General features: G+C 48.2%; 1 protein-coding gene across 1 annotated transcript in view; it reads left to right on the top strand.

Annotated features, from left to right (window-relative positions):
* LOC134212280 (protein gustavus-like) overlaps positions 1-25,233 on the top strand; it is a 748,069-nt gene that overhangs the window by 338,452 nt on the left and 384,384 nt on the right. The gene's annotated exons all lie outside the window — the stretch shown is intronic.

Genomic DNA, 25,233 nt, shown 5'->3' with positions numbered 1-25,233 from the left:
TAACTGGTACCAAATAGTTTTTCGTAAAAAGTTCCTACTGTTGAGAAAACCCGCGTTAGATGTCTTTCGCCATACAAACTTCAGGTGGTTAACTCTTGCCGGCTATTTTTACATATACGTTAGCGCCTGGGTACGGCAGCGGCGAGTAGGAAACCAACCACTGTATCTGATTCATTGAGACTGAATCGCAACCTGTTTTTTCATTTATTTTTTATGGAAAAAGGATCTAAAGCTAAGATGATCAAATAGCGTAGATATGCATTGGCGTTACGACCGACGCTGCGTTACCGGTTTTTCTCGATGCACACCTGCGTCTTTTTAACGCTGAGTTGAAAAGACGCTACGTGGGAATCGGCCCTAAGATGCGATTTGCGTTTTATGATTAAATCATTAAATTTTATTTATTTTTACACCGCTATTGTTATTCAAAAAAAGTTTTTCGTGTAAAAAAACCACGTGGCTCGAGAGCAACACCCCTCTCCCCCCCATGTGGCTCATCGTGGTCATTTTCCAAACCCCTCCTCCCCCCATATATGACCACGTGGTTTCTGGACGGCCCCTACGTATTTGAGCCCCTAAATCGATTTTTTCAGCAGTCAGTTCAGCCTAGGACCGGGTACCGAGGTTTTTTTTAAACTAATTTCTTGAAAAGTTGTTTTCGCTGCATACAGTTTAGCCTCAAACAAGAGGAATACGAGTCTTTCAACTGTCTGCAAGGTAACTGCTGTTGGTAGCGGGGACTAAATACGATGAATCCTTAATTACCACAACTTTTTGCCCTAGCTAGAAAAATGGATTAAGCTGGGGCTCTGTTTGGTAGATCTTATACCGCAACACACTACGTCAAAGTGATCTACCGTGTTACGGGAAACGGGTATCGACCTTATTTGACTCTAAAAATATTAAACAAAATTATTTTCTCCTCACATTTTTTAATGTGTTTTTTTTTGCATTATGTATATTATGCTATAAAAACTATTTAATTTGAATTTCGATTCGTTTCTGTTCGATTCAACAGTAGCATTTCTAATTTCGTTTCGTTTCATTTCGTCAGGAAAAATAGTGTTATCGCATACCCTTAAATGTAAGCAAAACTAAATACATGGTAATTTCGCAAAATCGAGTCATTGGTAATGTTTCCGATAAAATCGATGATGAAACACTCGATCGCATTCGGGAAATTAAATATCTTGGCGTGATTATTGATGATAAATTGAATTTTGATTCTTATATCAACAATGTCATCAAGAAAATAGTCAAGAAGTATGGAATTTTATGTCGATTAAAAAACGAATCAACTGTCGCGAGTAAAACACAGTTGTACAAGTCAATCATCTCTCCTCACTTGGACTTTTGTACTTACATTTTATTTCTAGCTAATGAAACCAGTGTTGGTAAAATCATTCATAAAACTCACTCATCGAGCTCTCCCGCACGAGCAAACTCGTTTGCGAATTTGAAGATTTGCATCACGCGTGAGTTTTTCATGCCAATACGCATCATTTCACTCATTTGCCAAAAAAATCATTTCGCTCCCGAAAACGTTTAAAACCAGTTCACTGGGAATTTATTGTTTACACAAGCAAGAGTATTCATTTTTCAATGCGACAAACCAAACGTCAAACAACGGTTTTTAACAAAGGAGAATAAAAGAAAACCTACGATGATTCGAATGGATGATTCAACTCAGCCATGAGTTTTTAGGTGCTGAGTTGATGCGTTTCAACTCACAATTGATTCGAATCATCCATGAGTTTTGAGATTTTGAGTTTTTCTCAACACTGAATGAAACACAAATATCGAGGTTACAGCGTTTGCAGAATAAAGTAATGCGTTTGAATTTGAGATGTAATATAATAAAAAAATAAATAAATGGATTGCTGCCACGATATTTGTGTTATTGAATTGAAAGAGGAAGTGACATTCATGGACATAATACTAGAAACGGGGAGAAATAAGAACACCATATTTTTTGCTCGGTGCTTCACAAAATTCATTGTTTTAAGAAATAAATGTTTTCAATTCGATGCCTGCACACATCAAACGAGCAAGTACATTATCGCAGTTCAAGAGACTTTTCACACGTGCTGTTTTTTAAACAGCTATATATTTAAATTTTTATTATTGACTAATTCGGTATCTTGACGAAGTTTGTGATAACGGATATTTTTGTTTGGACGAATGTAAATGATTTGTTATTTCATCAGGGCGCTTATAGACTATATTGTTCACCTCGATGATGATGGTTTTTTATTTGTTGATGTCTTTTAACTTTTATTCTTTATGTGTTGTCTACGAAAGTTTGAGAATCGCGCGCGTAATACAGGTATAAATGACTTTTTTTTATTTATCACTACAATTAGAAATGTTTGAAACTGTTTGAAAGATTCTATAGAAAAGAAGTGAGCTCTCAGATAGAACGCAATTTTCTCGAAACTTTTGGTATCTACGGAGAGGTAACAGAAGTTTTGAATGTTGTCGTGCTTTGTACAGTAAATTAATTGGTACTAGCGAGAATGGTTTGAGTACGCGCTTCCTGACGAAACTTTTGGCATCGTGCGAGAGGCATCACAAGTTTTGTATTTGTATCGGACTCGCTGTATCACTGATGATGCTTGCGACATTTGCAGTAGAACTCAATGGTTCTTTTTACTTATTTATGTTTTTGCTGGGTAACGATGATAATTTGTATTGTTGTTTATATCTGTGAAAATAATCGGATCGTTTATTGTTTTGCAAAAACTGATTAAATTGATCACAATTAAATATCTTAAAGATAAATCGTCTAGCTCGAACCTTTGTAGGGGTATGTGGCGTGACCATCGTCATCACCATCAAAACAACTTATCTGCTTTTGTAAACAAAGTTTCAAACGTCGATTTGGCAATTCTGATAGCACTCCCACGCAAATCAACCACATGAACACGTTGGCGAAGGCTTTTGCTACCCATTGATGATGTTAGTTTGCGTGGGAGTTAATTTTTTTGGAAAGTCAATTTCAAGATCTTCCGGTACATTTTCTATTAGGGCATCTAACACGATTATAATATTGAGTCTGTCATCCGCAGTTAATTCTATAGTTGAGTTAATAATCGGGTCAAATATGCTCCCCAATGAATTCAAACAGTCAAGGATAATTCGTGTTGCAAGGGTGCATTTGTCCAAACGCTTGCTGCGGAGTCTTTCGATGCACAGGTTAGCTTCACGTTTGATCGTATCTTCATCCCCCTCATAGCCTCCGCATTGGGTGTACATACGATCGAGCTCCAGTCCACCGGCGTCGGTATACAATCCCTGGCGAATCATCATGCAGCGCAACAGGCACCTGGCAGGTTCTGACTGTTCGAACTTTTTTGCTACAAGTAGCTGCCAGTCGTTTGCGTTTATTTGGAGCATCTGAGAACACTGGACAATTGATTGTACAGCCATCAGCATTGGTTTTCGAATGAATTTGCTCGTTTGTGCAAAGCTTCCCCATTGTTCTAAGTAGCACTGCTTGTAGATCGATGCCCTTGAGCATGTAGCGCAGCATGGCACATTAGCCAATTTATCATCAAAGCATTTAGCAGTACGGTTAAGATAGTTTGAATCGCTGGCATTCGGTTGAAAATGGCGGTTGTATGAGACGTACTCCAGTCCGTTTTTATCGCTCCATGAATGCAGGACCAGGGCTTCGCATCTGGAATGGCACGCACTGACTTCGCCAAGGTATTGATTACACTCAGATGTAGCGCGTTGAAAACTCTTCCTTGCTATGCTGTGTCTGGATGATTCGGTTATTATGACAACAGCACAGCTCGTTAGAGTCCACAGCAAAACTGCTCCAAGAGAATGTTGAACCATCTTTATGTAGAGGTTAAAAAAAACTGTTAATAATTGGTCACCCAGCTAAGTTATTTATTTGATTTATTTCTAATAAAATACTTCCAGGTGAGTACGTGCATAATCTGCAATTGACACATTATGCAAAAGCATTCCATGCCTTCAGAGAGTAGCTAAACTATCAGCATACGATTCTCACGTTAAGTATTATTAGGGCGTAACTGCATTGATTGATTTTGATATCGTTGATAACTTGAATGGTTCAAAAGGTTAAACCATGATTGTTGTTTCTGCAAGATGCAATCATCCTTTTTAAAACTTATTTTATTTGCTAATTATCTAATATGTACATGCATTCATCTCTTCAACTAGGTGTAACGTGTTTACTCAACACAATTAGACTTATTTGCCATTACAGTCCCATCCCGATTTTGGCAACACCCGTTTTTGTATACCCCCGATTTTGGCAACACCCTTTTTTGGCAACATTTTCTTCCCGATTTTGGCAACAACCTTGATTTTTTTTATTACTTCTTAGAGCTTAAACCTTTTCATTAATATGTAACGCCGTTAAAAATATTTAATTAACTTTTTGTCCTACTGGTCTCCGAAAGGTCAAGGGGGGGGGGCAATGATAAAAAAATAAATAAATATTAAAATGAAAAAAATCAGAAAACTCCTCGGATTTGTAAAAGAATGTTTTGGAAATCCTCAAAATTATCCGAATTTTATTTTGTTGCCCCCTCAAATATTTGTATCTGCCTAATAGGATAAACAAAACCAAAAGTGAATATCATTAAGGATTATATGCGTATTATGGGCTATGTACGAATAGTGGGCACTTTCACTGAAATAATGAATCACCACTCGTATCACTGCTCATTGCAAACAATTTCTATTGATACTTTTCTGCTCTTTTATTGACGTTTTCCACGTCCCTATTCACATTACCCTAATATAGCCAGCCCACCGTAGAATGTTGTTATTTTTTGGCATTCTCACTGATTTTGTCGTCGACAAGCTGTCTCACACCGTGGTACATAGTAAAACACCTATTAAACGGAGGCCGCTGTTTACATCACAATGCAACTGATACGGCATGAGTGATCCAGGAGCAAGCATACCCCAGTAGGTTTAATTGCTAGTGATTAGCACATTCGATTTTCTAAATGCGCTATATAGCCATCAAGTCGTTTCGCTCATTATGCACCTCTTTTCCGAGATCAGCCGAGAAACGGTCATTTTATCATTTTATCCGTCTTTATGCTGCATTCCCGTATAGATAATACGAAACAATTTTATTTCAAAGAGTCTTATTGTCTAAAATTGACGCAAATTTGTCTAGCCATTAATATCAGAACAATGTTGGCATTTGCAGTTTCTTGATTTGTCAATTGCATAACGAGCCTTTTGATTCCAGCATGTTTGCCAACAGTTCAACAGTAATGGTAAGAGTTTGGTAACATGTAACCGTAAGCAGGGTTGTAAAATGTCATCTGCATGTCATTTGACTAATTTGTTCATAACTTTCTTTAGAAGCCAGATTTATTGCATAATTTTAGATTTACTTATAACAGGACGCTAATAAGACCGGTTGTGCAAGCCGGTAATAGGGCAAGGGAGGTATTTTGGTCCACTTTAGGAGATAGCTGAACAATTTTCCGAATAAAAGTTAGATTTTGTAAAAATGCTTGATCAATTCCCCATGCAACTAAAAAGTGGTGAATGCTAGGTAAGATTTGTAGGTAAAACCCAGATTAATCCACCTAGCGGTGATGGTGCCTTTCTCGACCTTCGTAAAATGTGTGTGCTTGAAAATAGATGAGCTAGTAGCTAGGAGTGAAAAAGACAAATTTCTTTGTCCGTTCTATGAAAATCAGATTATTTATGGCAAAGAAATTGTAGATCCAGTTAAAAACCGAAAATCATATTTTGTCCCATTCCCGGATGTCGCAACTGCATCGCGAGTGGTGCCCGACTATGGCACAGTTGCGCACTACTCGCGATGCAGTTGCAACATCCGGAAATGCGAGAAAATGCGATTGTCGCGAGACCTCGGTTCGGTTTTCAGCTTGATCTACAATATGCTAATAAGAATTTTGACATTTTTGTTTCCTTCTCCAATCTTTTTGACGTACATACCCCTGTTTTATTTTACCCAGTCATATATTTCAAAGATATCACTTTTGAATGTTAGTTGAACTGAAGCTACACAAAAAGAAAACGAAAATGTCATTCCCATCAAGCGAGCGGAGGGCAATATTTGTTATGATATAAATCTCATGACCGTCTTTCTGCCAAACTCCCGTATTTTTTTTTTCTTCCTAAACAATGGAGGGGGAATCTGCTCAACAGACATCCTTGGTTGACCAGGAAGTGCTGGGTTAGGGATCACCGAGGGAGGCAGGACTACATTCCCGACCCGCTAAACCGTTTCCATTGCCGCGCCAGCGCGTTGCCGGCTTTCCAGGTGGCCTTACCACGCCCTATGTCCTCGGAAGGTGGGAAGGGTCGACTTCGCGCCTGCTTCCCTTTGCACGACTGGTATCAAAAATGATGATGCCGCGTGCACCCCAAATTGACCTTTCTGCGATAGGGCCTATTCGCCAGCACACAGAGGGACTTGCCGACGCGAGGCCTACGCCTGCCCCAGCCTTGACGAGGACCCCTTTCCGTCCTCGGGCTCGGAACCCGCCCGGTTGACCGACGCCGCGAAAGCGACGATACCATGTTGTTCTTCGCGCGGCCACTTGTTCAATAAAAGGATCGAGTTCGACCACAGAGCATGACCACCGGTATGACCCATGCAGCCGACTTCGATCCCTTGGACCACCTCTTATTTGCGCCTGAACTAGCAGTCCTTGAGTCCACGCGCCACCTTCTGTGTAGCTCCGAGACGATTTGGGCGATAGCCGATAAAACGGCGTTCCAGCCAACTTCATCTTTACACATCCTCCGAAATAGGTTGTCCGGGGTAGTGTCCAGACCACATGTTGTAAGCATGTGGTCATGCATTGCGCGAAAACGTGAGCACACGAACAACACGTGTTCCGCCGTTTCCTCTAAACCAACGCACAACAAACACTCGGGCGAGGCCGAGCAAGCCAGCTGCGTTACCTGCACTTTGATTTTGCAGCACGCTTAAACGCCGGGCACATCGAACCCCCCATGGGGTGCTTGCTGTTCACAGCTTTGCTGGAACAAATCAAGCAATTGGGAGGGTTCGTGCAGCATTGTGCCTTATGTCCCTCCAATCCGCAGCGTCGGCAGAGATTGCTTCTGTCAGGGCCTTTGCAGTCCCATTGCTTGTGCCCCGGTTCCAGGCACTTGAAGCAAACTTCGGGTTGCTCGTATATGCACACAGGGCATACCGACCATCCCACCTTGACGCTCCCTAACTTGACTACCTTGGAGGCGTCCGCTGCAGATAGCCGAACCAATGCTACCTGCGTCCCTGCCGGACCTTTCCGTAGCCGAACGGCTGCGGTGGGCGTCTCCACTTCACACTGTCGCCGCAGTGCCGTGACGAGCTCTTCGACTTCAGTGATCTCGTCCAGGTCTTTAACCCTTAGATTCACCTCCGTCGTGAGTGCCCTCACCTTGACCGTCTCGCTTAGGACCTCCTCCGCTAACTTCTTGTAGGCGGCGCCCTTTTGCGAGACGCCCCGCTTCAGCTCGAGTATCATCTCGCCCATCCGGGTACGTCTTATTCGACGTACGTCGGCGCCGAGTTCATCGAGCTTGACGTCACTCCTCATCGCCTTCAAAACATCCGAGTACTTAGCCTCGTCCGCCGTGATGACTAGGGCATCGCCCTGGAGCGATTGGCGCCTACCCTAGACTTCTTGCTACCCTCATTCGCCTGGGCCTTCTTTTTCGGCCCTTGACGTCTTCGGTGTCCTCTTGTTCTTGACCAGGGTCCAGGCGGCGTCATCCCCCTCTATTTCCCTGGTCTGGTGCGGCTGAGAACTTTCAGCCTGCCGTAACCCTTTACCACCGTCTTTCCTGAGTGGACGGACCTTTCCAGGTCCTTCCTCCCCCCGTTTTGGAGGTACCTAACCGGGGTTCAGTTTCCCAGCCCCACTACCCTTGTAGTAACCCTTCGCGTTTTGGAGCGGCCCCCAGTGAGCTCATCCCCTGGAGACTGTCTCCCCCGTTTTTGTGTCTGCTCCGTTGGAGCAGTCACCCCCGACGTACCCGCAAATACTTGAGCCTCAGTCTGGGTAGACTTTGGCACCACCGTCTTCGCTGGCACGCCTTCGGTCGATTCGACCTTGCCCGAGTCCGCGAATCCTTGGGCCTCAGTCTGGGTAGACCTCGACTCCACCGATTTCACGGGTTTACACTTGGCCGTCCCGACCGCCCTCTCCAGCTTGGCGTCCAGCATCGACTTTCGAAGTTTCTGCAAGCTCCTCTTGAGGTCCTTACTGATATTATGCTTCGATGACGCAAAGTCGATTATGGCGTCCAGCTGTTCCGTCGCCACCTCGAAGGCCGAAAGCCCATCGCGTTTGCGGTTCATCGCCTCCACAAGCCATTTTGTTAGTTTTCTGAAAATACACTTCATGTTCGTATTTCTCACATATCTTTGGAACCAAATGTCCGATTGCAAAAAATAAACTTGTACAATGACAAAGTCATAGCTTTCGTTTAGTGTTAAAATCGTGCAAATCGGTCCACGGACGGCTGAGATCTTAATGTGACATTTTTGTATCGCACACATACGCACACACACACACATACATACATACATGTGCTCAGTTCGTCCGGCTGAGTTGATTGGTATATACGACTTGGGTCTCTGAGCCTCGGATAAAAAGTCGGTTTTTCAAACGATCTTTATACCCTTCTTAGGATGTAAGAAGGGTAAAAAGGGATATTACTAAAAATTTAACAATTTTAAAAAATACAAAAAGACTGCAGATTTGATTTGCCGCCTTATATGGCAATATTACAGCTTCTGTTTAAGCCCAAAAGAGTTCAAATCGGGTCATAGACGGCTGAGATATTGGTGTGACAATTCTTCTTTAGTAGTCTGAAAATATGTCTCATATTCGTATTTCACAGATATCTCTGAAACCGAATTTACTATTGCAGAAAAAAATAATGGGTCCAATGACAAAAACATAGCTTTCGTTTAAAGATAAAATCGCAAAAATCGGTCCAAGGACGACTGAGATCTTGATGGGACATATTTTACCAATGTGTGAAGTTGATACGTCTAATGCTTTATGTTCGTATTTCAGAGATATCTCCGGAACCCAATGTCTAATTGCATAACCAAAATACAATGGGTTCAATGGCAAAGTCATAGCTTTCGTTTAAAGATAAAATCATGCAAATTGGTTTACAGACGGCTGAGATATTCATGTGACATTATTTTGTTAGTTTTCTGAAAATACACTTCATGTTCGTATTTCTCACATATCTCTGGAACCAAATGTCCGATTGCAAAAAAAAATAAACTTGTACAATGACAAAGTCATAGCTTTCGGTCCACGGACGGCTGAGATCTTGATGTGACGTTTTTGTAACGCACACACATATGCACACACGCACACACGCACACACACACATACATACATACATACATGTGCTCAGTTCGTCGAGCTGAGTTGATTGGTATATACGACTTGGGTCTCCGAGCCTCGGATAAAAAGTCGGGTTTTCAAGCGATCTTTATACCCTTCTTAGGATGTAAGAAGGGTAAAAAGGTCTTTTGGTCATAACTTCCGATCCCATAGTCCGACCTGTCCAATTTTCAATAGGAAATAATGGGAAAAGATTCTGCGTCGAATGAAATTTGTTGCGAGCAAATCGGTTGAGGATAAGTGCCTGAAAAATGAGTAAAATTTTTAACGCGATTTTTACGTATAAATTTGTATTTTGGCCATAACTTCCGATTCCATAATCCGACCTGGCCAATTTTCAATAGGAAACAATGGGAAAGGATTCTGCGTCGAATGCAATTTGTTACGAGAAAATCGGTTGAGGATAAGTGCCCTAAAAATGAGTGACATTTTTTACGCTATTTTTACGTATAAATTTGTATTTTGACAATAACTTCCGATCCCATAGTCCGACCTGGCCAATTTTCAATAGAAAGCAATGGGAAAGATTCTGCGTTGAATGCAATTTGTAGCGAGCAAATTGGATAAGGATAAGTGCCCGAAAAATGAGTGACATTTTTTGCGTCGTTTTGTGCACACACACACACACACACACACACACACACACACACACACACACACACACACACACACACACACACACACACACACACACACACACACACACACACACACACACACACACACACACACACACACACACACACACACACACACACACACACACACACACACACATAGGGGCAGCAGGGACTTTGTCCAAGGGCTTGACGACCCCTCCCCATGGCCACTGCGAGTTAGACCGGGACCATCGTCCCTAATCCCTAATCCCAAGGCGTCAAGCGACCCGTGCCGAGGGGATGCATGGCCAGGGGGGTGAAATAATAAGCTAGGCCTTTAACGGAGCCTGTGGGGTACCTGGGCACCCCCCACAGTAATTGTCCCTTACCGCGTCATGCTGGGCTCTGGCGTGGTGGACCTCTTTCCCGAGCAACTCGTGGGACCAAAATGGAAAACCAAGTGAATTCTTCAATTAGTGGTAGTAGTGTAGGCGACAACCCCTTCGCAAGAGGTGGGTTGTTCAGGTCTCCGCCTAGGAGGCCAGAGGCAATAGTCGGCAGCTCAGTGCGCAGCGCCAGCGTGGGTCACTCAACCTTCCTCTCGGCTATAAAAACGCCGGAAGGGGTTATTGACGGCCCATGGCTTGTGAAGGCGATGAACCGCAAACGCGATGGGCTTTCGGCCTTCGAGGTGGCGACGGAACAGCTGGACGCCATCATCGACTTTGCGTCATCGAAGCATAATATCAGCAAGGACCTCAAGAGGAGCTTGCAGAAACTTCGAAAGTCGATGCTGGACGCCAAGCTGGAGAAGGCGGTCGGGACGGCCAAGTGTAAACCCGTGAAATCGGTGGAGTCGAGGTCTACCCAGACTGAGGCCCAAGGATTCGCGGACTCGGGCAAGGTCGAGTCGACCGAAGGCGTGCCAGCTAAGACGGTGGTGCCAAAGTCTACCCAGACTGAGGCTCAAGTATTTGCGGGTACGTTGGCATTGGTTCGGCTATCTGCAGCGGACGCCTCCAAGGTAGTCAAGTTAGGGAGCGTCAAGGTGGGATGGTCGGTATGCCCTGTGCGCATATACGAGCAACCCGAAGTTTGCTTCAAGTGCCTGGAACCGGGGCACAAGCAATGGGACTGCAAAGGCCCTGACAGAAGCAATCTCTGCCGACGCTGCGGATTGAGGGACATAAGGCACAATGCTGCACGAACCCTCCCAATTGTTTGATTTGTTCCAGCAAAGCTGTGAACAGCAAGCACCCATGGGGGCCTGATGTGCCCGGCGTTTAAGCGTGCTGCAAAATCAAAGTGCAGGTAAAGCAGCTGGCTTGCTCGGCTTCGCCCGAGTGTTTGGTGTGCGCAGGTTTAGAGGAAACGGCGGAACACGTGTTGTTCGTGTGCTCACGTTTTCGCGCAATGCGTGACCACATGCTTGCCACATGTGGTCTGGACACTACCCCGGACAACCTAGTTCGGAGGATGTGTAAAGACGAATTTGGCTGGAACGCCGTTTTATCGGCTATCGCCCAAATCGTCTCGGAGCTACACGGAAGGTGGCGCGTGGACTCAAGGATGGCTAGTTCAGGCGCAAATAAGAGGTGGTCCAAGGGATCGGAGTCGGCTTCATGGGTCATACCGGTGGTCATGCTCTGTGGTCGAACTCGATCCTTTTATCGAACAAGTGGCCGCGCGAAGAACAACATGGTATCGTCGCTTTCGCGGCTTCGGTCAACCAGGCGGGTTCCGAGCCCGAGGACGGAAAGGGTCCTCGTCAAGGCTGGGGCAGGCGTAGGCCTCGCGTCGGCAAGTCCCTCTGTGTGCTGGCGAATAGGCCCTATCGCAGAAAGGTCAATTTGGGGTGCACGCGGCATCATCATTCTTGATACCAGTCGTGCAGAGGGAAGCAGGCGCGAAGTCGACCCTGCCCACCTTCCGAGGACATAGGGCGTGGTAAGGCCACCTGGAAAGCCGGCAATGCGCTGGCACGATACCATGGCTGTCGTGACTCAGCATTTCGCTGCCTTGATCCGACATCGGAAGGTTCGTAGCCGGAACCGACTGAGTGAACTGAGTGGTACTGTTGTTCAACGAAAGAATATGACGCGCTTCTGCGGTTTCTAGGCTCCTATGGCACGGCAACTAGGTTTTAGGTACACCCGTCGAGACCAATCGCTCGGTTCGATGATTGTCCGAGGCTTATCACTCGGTGCGCTGATCGTCGGTCCGAGGCCTATCGCTCGGTGCGCTGATCGTCGGTCCGAGGCCTATCGCTCGGTGCGCTGATCGTCGGTCTGCGGCCTATCGCTCAGCTCTTAGCATTCAAGCTGCTGCCGAACTCGCTACCACTTCTGCTGAACTGCTTCTAGTGGGTGGTGTTTGCTGGGCTGGCTGATGACTGCTGAGCTGGCTGCTGGGCTGGCTGGTTACTGCTGGGCTGGCTGATGACTGCTGGGCTGGCTGATGACTGCTGGGCTGGCTGCTGGGCTGCTGGTCTGCTCGCTCCGAAAATCGTCAATGGAATGACACGGTCTTCGATGTTGCATCCTTTTATAACCGCGAGAAATGTTGCAACATGTATAGGTGTTGCATCAATAAACGAATTGATGTCGCAGCGAATTCGTATGCAACGACGCTCTTGTAGCATACAGAAGAAGGGAAACGTACGCCTAACGGTAAATGATGAGGGAGAAAGTTTGCGCCTAAACAAGATCAAGAGTGGAACGTACGAGGTGTAGAAAAGTAGACTAACAATCGAAAAGGTCCGATTTCCCAATAATAAAAGTCTATAGGAGATAGATATATTTTTCTTTAATTTATTTATTATTCTTTTTGTTATTTGTATAATCCACTACAATGGTGTGCTTCTAAAAAAGCGAGTCACGATGTTCGATGCTGCAAGGACACGCAGCTAACCTCGAGGGTGCGTCATGCACTGGCCCCCCTTTGAAGCATTACTTTCTGGTTGTACCGAAGGGACGCCATTGCTTGGCGGCAATGGAAACGGTTTAGCTGGTCGGGGATGCAGCCCTGCCTCCCTCATTGGAGGTGGCCCCTAACCCAGCACTTCCTGGTCAACCCAGGATGTCTGTTGAGCAGATTCCCCCTCCATTGTTTAGGAAGAAAAAAAAAAAACACACACACGCCGATCCGGCTCTGCACACGGTGTTACAAGGCACCGGAGTCAACCCTTGCATGGACCTCACTGTTTACAAAGGCACACATGGGATCACAAGAGGCGACTATCTACAACAGGTAGAGATAACGGCCCGGAGGGGGACCCTTTACATGGAAACAAATTCTACAATCAACGAAGGAGCTGGCGGTGCGAATGTTTTCGCAAAGAGTGGGAGGCTGCAGCGATCTCCAGTGATGGCGCAGGCAGCAGTAGCAAGTACCAGCAGTATGGCCAAGGCTGCTGAGAACCAGGCAGGCCAACAGGAGCTAGGATCCGGAAATAGGGTGTCCACCCCAAAATCGGAAAGAAGTGCTATTCAGGAGGATCTACAATTTGGGAGGTCCAACCTGATGGAGGTGCAGAAGCGAGTCAACGAGCTCTATGACTTCGTGAAGGACAAGCACAATGTTCACACGAAGATCAAGCTTCTAGTGACGAGCATCAAGTCCGCCGTTAAAGCTGATGAGCACGAACAGAACGCGCTCAAAAGAAGAGCTGAAGCAGATGAAAAGCACTGAAAGATGCAGCGGAGCATACAATAGTCGAGGCACTGCAAACACCAATGAGCTCCCGAAATACTCGCACGGAGAAGCGAAGCAGGGACTCTCCAGGAGAGCAGGAAATCCCGAAGAAGCAGCGGAACGTGCAAGAATGTTCTAGCGTACTGAAGGAAGGAACGAAGATTGGAAAACCGTGGAAAGTCATCGGGAGAAGAGAAATAAGCAGAAGGAGTACGTGGAAAAGAAGAAGGAGCAGAAAAAGAAAGAAAAACATCACTCTTCTCGTGAGAGGGTCAATAGTCGAATAGGTTGATAGTCGAAGTGAGCGACAAGACGACATACTCAGCGATATTACGGAAGGTGAGAAAGGACCCGGTGCTCAAGGACTTGGGTCAAAAACTGGTGAGGACTAGGCGTACTCAGAGGGGGGAATTGCTGTTCGAGCTGAAGAAGGATCCCACGGTCAAGAGCTCGGCCTTCCGGGAGCTCATTGCCAATTCCTTAGGTAGTGAAGGAAACGTAAGGGCTTTAACGCAGGAGGCCGTGGTCGAATGCAGAGACCTGGACGAGATCACTACGATAGACGAACTGAGGGATGCACTGATCTCACAATGCACGCTGGGCGAAGTTCAGATGACCATTCGGTTGAGGAAAGCGTACGGTGGTACACAAATAGCAGCGATACGACTACCGGTAGATGCCGCCAGCAAAATGGTGGAGGTGGCCAAGGTGAAGGTCGGATGGTCTATGTGTCCGTTGAGACTCACCCTAGAATCACCAAACAGATGGAGCGATGCTTCAAATGTATGGCATTTGGACACCAGGCGCGAAACTGCAGTGGCCCAGACAGATCCGGTCTTTGTAGGAAATGTGGTGGAGAAGGACACGTTGCTAGGGACTGCACGAAGCAACCAAGATGCCTACTCTGCAAACCGGAGGATGGAAACGACCACATGACGGGTGGCTTCCAATGCCCTGCCTACAAGAAGGCGATGGCGGGCCGAGATTAATGGAGATCATCCAGTTGAATCTCAACCATTGCGACACCGCACAGCAGCTGTTGTGGCAGTCGACAACAGAAGCAATGTGCGACGTGGCAATTATTGCTGAGCCGTACCGGATTCCTTCTGACAACGGCAACTGGGTGGCGGATGCTACGGGGATTGCGGCTATCCAAGTGATGGGCAGATTTCCTATCCAAGAGGTGGTAGACAGCTCAAGCGAGGGTTTCGTAATCGCCAAAATTAACGGGATCTTTGTGTGTAGCTGTTACGCACCCCAAGGTGGACTTTGGAGCAGTATAACCGGATGCTGGACTCACTCACGGAGAAGCTGATCGGCCGAAATCCAGTGATCATCGGAGGCGATTTCAATGCTTGGGCAGTGGATTGGGGAAGCAGACTGACTAACGCCAGAGGTTACAGTTTGCTGGAGGCGCTGGCTAAGCTGGAAGTAAGATTGTGCAACGAAGGTACCGTTAGTACATTCCGCAGAGATGGCAGGGAGTCCATCATCGATGTCGCGTTCTGCAGTCCGTCGGTGGCGAGGAACATGAACTGGAGAGTTTGTGAAGAATATACCCATAGCGATCACCAGGCGATCCGATATAGTGTTGGAACGCGAACGCCGACGGTACGACGGGAGACAAGGTCTAGTTGGCGAAGATGGAAGACGAAGGACTTCGATAAGGATCTTTTATCGAAGCACTTCGAGTGGACAGCGACGCTACAAACCTTGACGCAGACCAGCTGACGGAAACGCTAGCGAGGGCTTGCGATGCGACGATGCCGAGGAAATTGGAGCCAACGAATAGCCGACGGCCAAGTTACTGGTGGAACGAAAATCTTGCCAACCTTCGCGCTGCCTGTCTCAGAGCTAGGAGACACGTTCAGAGGGCACGGTCTGAAATGGTCAGAGAGGAGCGAAAGATAGTTTTCCGTGAAGCTAGAGCGGCTTTCAAACGGGCGATCCAAATCAGCAAGTCTAACTGCTTCAAGGAGTTGTGCCGGGAAGCTGACGCTGATCCTTGGGGTAACGCTTACCGAGTTGTGACAAAGAAGATCAGGGGTCCAGCGACGCCAGCCGAAATGTGTCCGGACAAGCTGAAGATCATCGTGGACGGTCTTTTCCCGCAGCATGGTTCTACGACGTGGCCGCGTACGCCGTACGAAGATGAAGACCGAGTAACCGCTGCAGGTATGCAAGTCACCAATGACGAGCTATTATCAGTGGCGAAAGGTTTGAAGATGTAGAAAGCTCCGGGTCCGGATGGAATTCCAAATGTGGCTCTAAAATCCGCGATTTTGGCGTTACCGGATCTGTTCAGGATGGTGCTGCAGAAGTGTTTAGTGGACGGTAATTTTCCGGACACGTGGAAGATCCAGAAACTGGTGCTGCTGCCGAAATCAGGAAAACCGCCGGGGAATCCAGCATCGTATAGGCCCATATGTCTGCTGGATACACTGGGGAAGCTTCTGGAAAGGGTTATCCTTAATAGGCTTACACAGTTCACGGAGGGTGAGACTGGCTTATCGGAAAACGACTGTGGATGCAATCAGGTCAGTCATTGGAGATGCAGAAAGGGCTTCAAAAAAAGATGAGCGGCAATCGGTTCTGCGCGGTAGTGACGATTGGTGTCGAAAACGCATTCAATAGTGCCAGCTGGGAGGCCATTGCCTCAGCGCCGCATGGAATGTGAATCTCCGACTTCCTGTGTAAGATCCTTAGGAGCTACTTTCTGAACCAAATTAGTTTACGACACGAACTCCGGCAGAAGTCGATCAGAGTTACGATGGGCGTTCCACAAGGGTCCATACTAGGCCCGACGTTATGGAATGTGATGTACAACGGGGTGTTGATGCTGAAGTTGCCCAAAGGTGTAAAGATTTACGGATTCGCGGATGATGTCGTCCTAACGATAACCGGTGAGTCACTGGATGAGGTGGAAATGCTGGTGGCGGAAGCGACCAACGCAGTAGAAACCTGGATGAATGGAGTCAAGCTGCAGCTGGCTCATCACAAAACGGAAGTGATGCTGGTCAGCAACTGCAAAGTAATCCAGCGGATGCAGATTACCATCGGAGGGCACGACATCCCGTCGGTGCGGACTCTGAGACATCTAGGTGTGATGATTGATGACCGGTTGAACTTCAACACCCACGTGGACTATTCCTGTGAAAAGGCGGCTCAAATGATCAGTGCGTTAGCAAGGATCATGCCGAACGTCGGCGGTCCGAAAGGCAGCAGTAGGCGTCTTCTTGCGTCAGTATCATCCTCGATACTAAGGTACGTAGTTCCAGCCTGGGAGCTGCGCTCAAGACGAAACGTAACCGGAGGAAGCTGAATAGTGTGTTTCGTCTAATGGCCGTTCGAGTCGCGAGTGCGTACCGAACTATTTCGTCGGAGGCAATTTGCGTTATCGCAGGGATGATTCCAGTCTGCATAACCCTAGCAGAGGACATCGAGTGCTACCAACGGAGGGATACCAGAAATGTGAGGAAGGCGGTGAGACTGGACTCTATGGTGAAGTGGCAGCAGGAGTGGGACAATGCGGATAATGGAAGGTGGACCCATCGGCTCATCCCCAATGTGTCGACGTGGGTGAACAGGGAGCATGGTGAGGTGAACTTTTACCTCACACAGTTCCTGTCCGGACACGGTTGTTTCCGCCAATATTTGCACCGGTGTGGCCATGCGTCATCGCCATTCTGCCCGGCGTGTATCAACGTAGAGGAGACTCCAGAGCACGTGATATTCGACTGCCCGAGGTTTGCGGAGGCACGTAGGAGAATGCCTACCATAAGGGCGGACAACATCGCAGAGCGAATGTGTCGCGATGAAGGTACGTGGCATGCGGTAACCAGAGTCGTGACACAAATAATGTCAGAGCTGCAGCGTCGATGGAGAAGGGACCAGCAAGTAAGCGTCGGTTTGGAGCAAAATCCAGCACAGTGAGCAGTGTTTGGTCTCGGGTCGTCGGGGCGCCAGTGAACCGGAAGTCTCCAACCGGAATCGTTGGACCGACCTCGGCACTCGAATTGCCAACCTGCTGAAAAAAGAAGAAAGAAGAAGGAAGTGCTTCGGGTATGTAGGGCACCGCCAGTACGGACGTTATCCACCACCGGAACTGTCGGATCACCTCTGCAACCCGAAGACGAAGACGGCGCAATGCGCGAAAGCGTCCCCTGCGATAGCCGCCGGTAGTCGGGGCACCATCAGTGCGGAAGTTTCCTTCACCGGAACTGGTGGACCACCCTCGACGCCGGGGGAAGTCAGGAGGATTCGAGTGAGGAACACAACCGCTGAGGGATCGAGACAACCTAGCAGTGAATCTCAGCAAGCCAGTCGGCGAACTAGCCTAAGCTAGGGGCCGGAATTTTAGAAGAAATGCATGAGCACAGCCCCCGAAGTAGTCGCAGCATCCAGTGGTCCTGGGGGATCGAGGCAAGGAGGATAAGGGACCCGGTTTATCCGGGAGGCACATTTTAGCAGGTCAGGAGGAGCCCATCCCTGTTCGCCTTCAAGCATGTGGATGCTCGAGGTGTCTGTCGCGCAGATTTTTGATGGCCTTTAACCCTTGTAAAAAAAAAAAAAAAAAACACACACACACACACACACACACACACACACACACACACACACACACACACACACACACACACACACACACACCCACACCCACACGCGATCCAGTTGGGAGCTTAATGGCTCAAGAATACAGAAGATTAATATCGAAGAGTTTCCGCCGCCGGGGAGCCTCTAGTCGGAGTAGGCTAGATCCATCGTCGGGGACTAGGCCGAGTAGAACGTGACGCGTTGGTAGAACTGGTTTCGGGTCGTCGGAGCACCATTGAACCGGACGCTATGCTCCACCCGGAATCTCTGGATCGACTTCGGCACTCGGACCGGTCACTCGCTGAAGTAAGAAAGGCCTCCCGTCCTGCGCTGATCTGGAAAACACCAGAAATGTTAAAAGTGGTAAAAACAAGTCTTACACAGAAGCGAGTCGTCGGTTCCGAGGGAAATTCAACGTCGGGAAACTCACTGTCGGAGTAGGATAGATCTGCCGCCGGGGATCATCCGCGTCGCCCGCGATTTAGTTGGGAGCTGAACGGCCCGACGAAAAAGTCCAGCAAAGTGTCAAGAAAATTATGCTGGGTGCTGAATGGCTCAATGTTAAGAAAAGTTCCGTTCGGGGGAGTTTCCGCTACTGGGAAGCTTCTAGTCGGAGTAGGCTAGATCCACCGCCGGGGACTATGCCGAGTAGTTCGTGACGCGTTGAATAATCGGTTTTGGGTAGTCGAAGCGCCATTGAACCGGACGCTATGCTCCACCCGGAATCTCTGGACCGACTTTGGCATCCAACCGGTTTCCCGTTGAAGTGAGAAAGTGCCTCGTACTATCTAAATAAAATATTAGTGTTGGGCACGCAATAAACTTCTACGGGTCGTCGATTTTCGGGAAAGCTTTCGCCACCGGGGAACTTGCCGTCGGAGTAGGATAGATTCGACGCAGGAGATTATCTGAGTAGATTTCGAGCACGAGAGCTGAATGGCTCAAAGATGCAGTGGTGCTGAATGGCATGAGGAAGAGAGACAATAAGCGTGGAAGATCAAGAGACGCGCAAAGTAAATAAAAAATGCATCGATGAGAAAAATGTAGCGAGCTAGCTGTGCTAGTGCTAGAGAACACGTGAAGTGCATGAGCACAGCCCCTCCGAAGTATTGACATCCAGTAAGTCCTGGGGAACAGGGCATGTGAAGAGAGGGTAACTCAAGTAACCTTCTGTTACTTGGGTGGGTTTAGTGGGTTCGGCTGGCTGGCCTTCTGCCTTCCGTGCCAACCCCACTCCCTGAGTGATTATTTCAGGTGTCTGTAAGCAGATTTGCCTTCATCCCTCTATAAAAAAAAAAAAAAAAAAAAAACACACACACCCACACACACACACACACACACACACACACACACACACACACACACACACACACACACACACACACACACACACACACACACACACACACACACACACACGGGCAGCAGGGACTATGTCCAAGGGCTTGACGACCCCTCCCCACGGCCTCTGCGAGTTAGGGAGCCTGCCTAGGACGTGGTGGGGTTTGACAGTGGGCTCTGTTAAACCTCTGTAAAAGCTGCATGTGCCCGTAAGCAGGCTTTATCAAAGCGACCGTGCGCCGCTCAAAGCACACAAGCCCAGCAGGAGTGCCAACCGGCACATCAGGATTGATACCAGTAAGATCCTGATTATGGTATACTGGTCAACGGCAAACGTCATCGGATGAATCTTGATTTATGGATAGGATTAGGTGTCTATGAGCTGACGGTCGAGCTATTCTGCTTCCTGAGTAAAAACGAGTGACATCTTTTTGAAATGGCAAGCAGGCTAATAGTTCGATTGCCTCCGTCCCGATAAACAACCTGGCAGGCCTCCGGTAACGCTCAAAATCTGCCACCAATATCGGTGGGTAGTAGGTTCAGATGTAGCATTCCTGATTTACGCCGATCCGGCTCTGAACACGGTGCTATAAGGCACCGGAGTCAACCCTTGCATGGACCTCACTGTTTACATAGGGACCCATGGGATCACAACAGGCGACTACCTACAGCAGGTGGAGATAACGGCCCGGAGGGGACCCTTTATCATGAATAAAATTCCAGAAAGCAACGAAGGAGCAAGTGGGGCGAACCCGTTCGCCAAAAGCGGGCTGACGAGGTCTCCGCCTCAGCAAACCCAAGAAGAAGAAGAAGAAGAACAGCATCGAGAGGTACTACAGCGAAAAACCACTAGAGTGAGCAGCCAAGGCCATAAAAGCGAGCATCAGCAGATAAAGGAGCAGAAGCAACAACGCGACAAATCGCAACAGCAGTTGCCCACGAGCCATGGGTAGAACATAGCCCAACAACAGCCGAAGGTTCTTATCGCAAAGAAATGGGCAGAAGAGCTCCACGAGTTCGTCGATAAGAAACACAACGTGCACAAGGATATCAAAGAGCTGGTGTTAAAGATCCGAAAAGCCCTCGGGTCAGCAATGACAGATTGGAATAATCTGACGCAGAGAGCAGAAAATGCCGAGAGCGAACTGGCTACAGCCAAAACGCCCTTTATCAGCGGTGCCATTACAGGAAACACCTGGATTGGTCCCTGGGGACTTGGCAATAACGGAGAAAGGAAGCTGGGGCGGCCGGAAGACACACCGGTCTCTGTGCCTAAGAGGCATAGATCCTCGCCAGAAGACGAACAACCAGGAGGCTCTAAAAACAAAAGGAGGCTAAATTCAAACAAATGGCTGCCGCATAGCCGGACCAAGCCGGTGACGGCAACAGAGGGACCCCCAGGCAGGTGGTTCACATAAAGAAGAAGAGCCGCAGCAAAATAAACGGGTGACAAAAAATCACCAAAAGAAGCGTGAAGAAGAAGGGGGAGGCACTTGTGGTGAAGACTAGCGAGGAAGGGTATTTGGAGGTCCTGCGAACAATAAGGACAGCTCCGGAATTGAAGGACTTTGGCGCAGATGTACAGAGAATCAGGCGCACACGGGCGGGTGACATGATCTTTGAGCTGAAAAAGGACTCCAAGAATAAGAGCTCATCATATAAGGAGCTAACGGAGAAGGTGGTTGGCGATAAGGCACAGGTGAGAGCGATGACGCCTGAAGCGTGCCTCCAATGTGTGGACCTGGATGAAATTACCACGGCGGACGAGGTAACTACCGCAATGAAGGAGCAACTCTAGTTGGGCGATGTTGACATAACAATCCGACTAAGAAGGGGTCCATCGGGCACGCAGATCGCTGCTATAAAACTTCCGGCAGATGCTGCTGACAAAGCACTGCGAATCGGCAGAATAAAAGTCGGTTGGTCGGTGTGTTCGTTGAGCCTCTCTCAGCAACCAGAGGTGTGCTTCAGGTGCCAAGAGTTTGGCCACCTGGCACGGAACTGCAAGGGCCCTGATAGGTCAAAACTTTGTAGAAGATGCGGTGAAGAAGGTCATAAGGCACAAAGCTGCAAAAAGCCACCGAAATGCCAGATCTGTAGAACCGATGAGCGCAGAGACCATGTTACTGGTGGTCAAAAATGTCCAGCGTTCAAACAGGCGATGTCAAGTAAATTACAGTGGAGGTAATACAAATTAACCTCAACCACTGTGATACTGCGCAGCACCTGCTGTGGCAATCTGCGAGGGATTCGAAATGCGACGTTGCAATCATCTCTGATCCATACCGGATCCCACCAGGAAACGGTAATTGGGTAGCGGATGAAGCAGGAACCGCCGCTATATGTACGGTAGGAAGATACCCATACCAAGAAATTGTGTATCGCGCAGCTGAAGGCTTCGTGATCGCCAAAGTTAACGGAATCTATATATGTAGCTGCTACGCACCGCCACGTTGGACGATTGATCAGTTCAACCGGATGCTGGATAAGGTAGCAGAGGAACTTATCGACAGGAGGCCAGTCGTCATTGCTGGGGACTTCAACGCCTGGGCAGTAGAGTGGGGCAGTCGTTGCACTAACCCTAGAGGTTGGAGTCTACTAGAAGCATTTGCCAGGCTCAATGTAGACTTGATTAATGAAGGTTCGACGAGCACATATCGAAGGGATGGCAAAGGGTCCATCATCGATGTTACCTTCAGCAGTCCTGCCTTAGCAAGGAACACGAACTGGAGAGTCTGCGCATAGACTTGATCATCAAGCGGTCCTATATTGTGTCGGAGGGAGGGTACCATCGGAACCACGCGAGAGCAGTACCAAGGAGCGAAAGTGGAAGACAGAAAGTGTTTGCGGAAGCAATGCGATTCGAGCGCAATCTGCAAAATCTGAGTCCAGACGAGCTGGTTGCAGTATTGACCCGAGCCTGCGATGCAACCATGCCGAGAAAGGTACAGCCACGGTATGCACGTAGGCCAATCTATTGGTGGAATGATACGATCGCAGAACTCCGTCGTAGCTGTTTTCGAGCAAGGAGGAGGATGCAGAGAGCCCGCAGCGATGTAGAAAGAGAAGACCGCAGACCAGTGTTTAGGGCGGCCAAAGCCGCTCTTAAAAAGGAAATTAGGCTCAGTAAGGCAGCTTGCATGAAAGAGCTCTGCCACAACGCGAATGCAAACCCATGGGGGGATGCATACAGGGTCGCTATGGCTAAGATTAAAGGCCCAGCGATACCGCTAGAGAGGAGCCCAGAAAACTCAAAGCAATTATTGAGGGACTGTTTCCGTATCACGAAGCACCAGTCTGGCCTCCCACACCTTATGGTGAGGCCAACACCAGCAGAGATGAAGCCCGTGTCACTAACCTCGAACTAGTTACGGCAGCAAAAAGCCTAAAAACTAATAAGGCTCCGGGACTAGATGGCATCCCCAATCTGGTCTTGAAAACGGCGATCCAGGTCAACCCGGACATGTTTCGCACCACATTGCAGAATTGCATAGACGAAGGAAACTTTCCCGAGTGCTGGAAGCGGCAAAAGTTAGTACTGTTGCCGAAGCCGGGTAAGCCACATCGGCCTACAGGCCTATTTGCCTGCTAGACACGGTCGGAAAACTCCTTGAGAGAGTCATCCTTAACAGGCTGGCGATCCACACAGAAGGTGCAAACGGATTATCAAGCATGCAGTTCGGGTTTCGGAAGAGCAGGTCCACAGTTGACGCCATCCGGATAGTCGTCGAAGCAGCTGAAGCAGCCAAGAAGCAAAAGAGGAGAGGAAACCGTTACTGCGCTGTGGTAACCTTAGACGTGAAAATGCGTTCAACAGTGCCAGCTGGGAAGCAATAGCCAGCTCCCTACACAGAATGGGGGTTCCAGGGTACCTGTGCAGAATTCTGAAGAGTTACTTCGAGAATAGGACGTTGGTCTACGAAACACACGAAGGCCTGAAGAGAATAGGCATAACAGCGGGTGTTCCCCAAGGCTCCATTCTGGGGCCGACGTTGTGGAACGCGATGTACGATGGGCTGTTGCAGCTAACACTACCAAGAGGTGTGAAGATCGTTGGGTTTGCGGACGACGTGGCTCTCATGGTATTAGGTGAAACAATAGAAGAGGTAGAAGTACGAGCAGGGCAGGCGATAGAAATAATCGAAAACTGGATGTGCGGGAAAAAGCTGGCATTGGCCCATCACAAAACCGAAGTGATGATGATCAGCAACCGAAAAGCAGTACAGCATAGTACGATTACGGCCGGAGAAGCCACCATCGCCTCAAAACGAGAGGTAAAGCACCTCGGGGTAATAATCGACGACCGGCTCAATTTCAATAGCCACGTTGATTATGCTTGCGAGAAGGCAACTAAAGCGATCACAGCTTTGACCAGAATCATGTCAAACAGTTCCGCGATTAGTAGCAGTAAGAGAAGACTCCTGGCCAGCGTATCTACGTCAATTCTCAGATACGGAGCTCCTGTCTGGGCGGCTGGTGAAATCACGAGAAGGAACCTTACTCGGCTCAATAGCACCTATAGGCTGATGGCCATGAGAGTGGCAAGTGCATACCGTACCATATCGATGGATGCGGTCTGTGCCATAGTAGGAATGACCCCATAAACATCTTATTGGAGGAGGACTGTGAGTGCTACAGACTGCGAGGAACGGTTGGTGCTCGCATGATTGCGAGAGCCGATTCGATGAGGAAGTGGCAGCTGGCTTGGGACAGTAGTTCGAAAGGAAGGTGGACATATCGGCTCATTCCGAACCTGTCGCTGTGGGTGCACAGAAAACACGGGGAAGTGAACTTCTTCCTGACACAATTCTTGTCGGGCCATGGATGTTTTCGGAAGTATCTGCACAGATTCGGACACGCAGAGTCCCCCCTTTGCCCGGCCTGCCCGAACTGCGAGGAGACACCGGAGCACGTGTTCTTCGACTGTCCTCGATTCAGGACAGAGCGAAGTGTGCTCTCAGTAGGCAGCGCTAGTAATATAAACCCCGAGAACATCGTGCAAGAATGAGAATACGTGGAACGAAATAGGAAGAGTGGTAACGCAGATCATGAAATCGCTGCAGCGAAAATGGCGTGAAGACCAGAGGGTGTCTGGAAGCGATCATAATCGGTCGGTCGGTCACGGGGAAGCTTCCGTCGTCGGGGAACTTCCTGTCGGTGTAGGATAGATCCGCCGCCGGGGACTATCTGAGTAAATCGCGATCCAGTTGGGAGCTTAATGGCTCAAAAATACAGAAGATTAATATCGAAGAGTTTCCGCCGCCGGGGAGCCTCTAGTCGGAGTAGGCTAGATCCATCGTCGGGGACTAGGCCGAGTAGAACGTGACGCGTTGGTAGAACTGGTTTCGGGTCGTCGGAGCACCATTGAACCGGACGCTATGCTCCACCCGGAATCTCTGGATCGACTTCGGCACTCGGACCGGTCACTCGCTGAAGTAAGAAAGGCCTCCCGTCCTGCGCTGATCTGGAAAACACCAGAAATGTTAAAAGTGGTAAAAACAAGTCTTACACAGAAGCGAGTCGTCGGTTCCGAGGGAAATTCAACGTCGGGGAACTCCCTGTCGGAGTAGGATAGATCTGCCGCCGGGGATCAT

The sequence above is a fragment of the Armigeres subalbatus genome, chromosome 2 (genome assembly GCF_024139115.2).
Source record: "Armigeres subalbatus isolate Guangzhou_Male chromosome 2, GZ_Asu_2, whole genome shotgun sequence".
Classification (NCBI taxonomy): domain Eukaryota; kingdom Metazoa; phylum Arthropoda; class Insecta; order Diptera; family Culicidae; genus Armigeres; species Armigeres subalbatus.
Note: the sequence above shows the minus strand (reverse complement) of the source record. Positions and strands in the feature narration are given on the sequence as shown.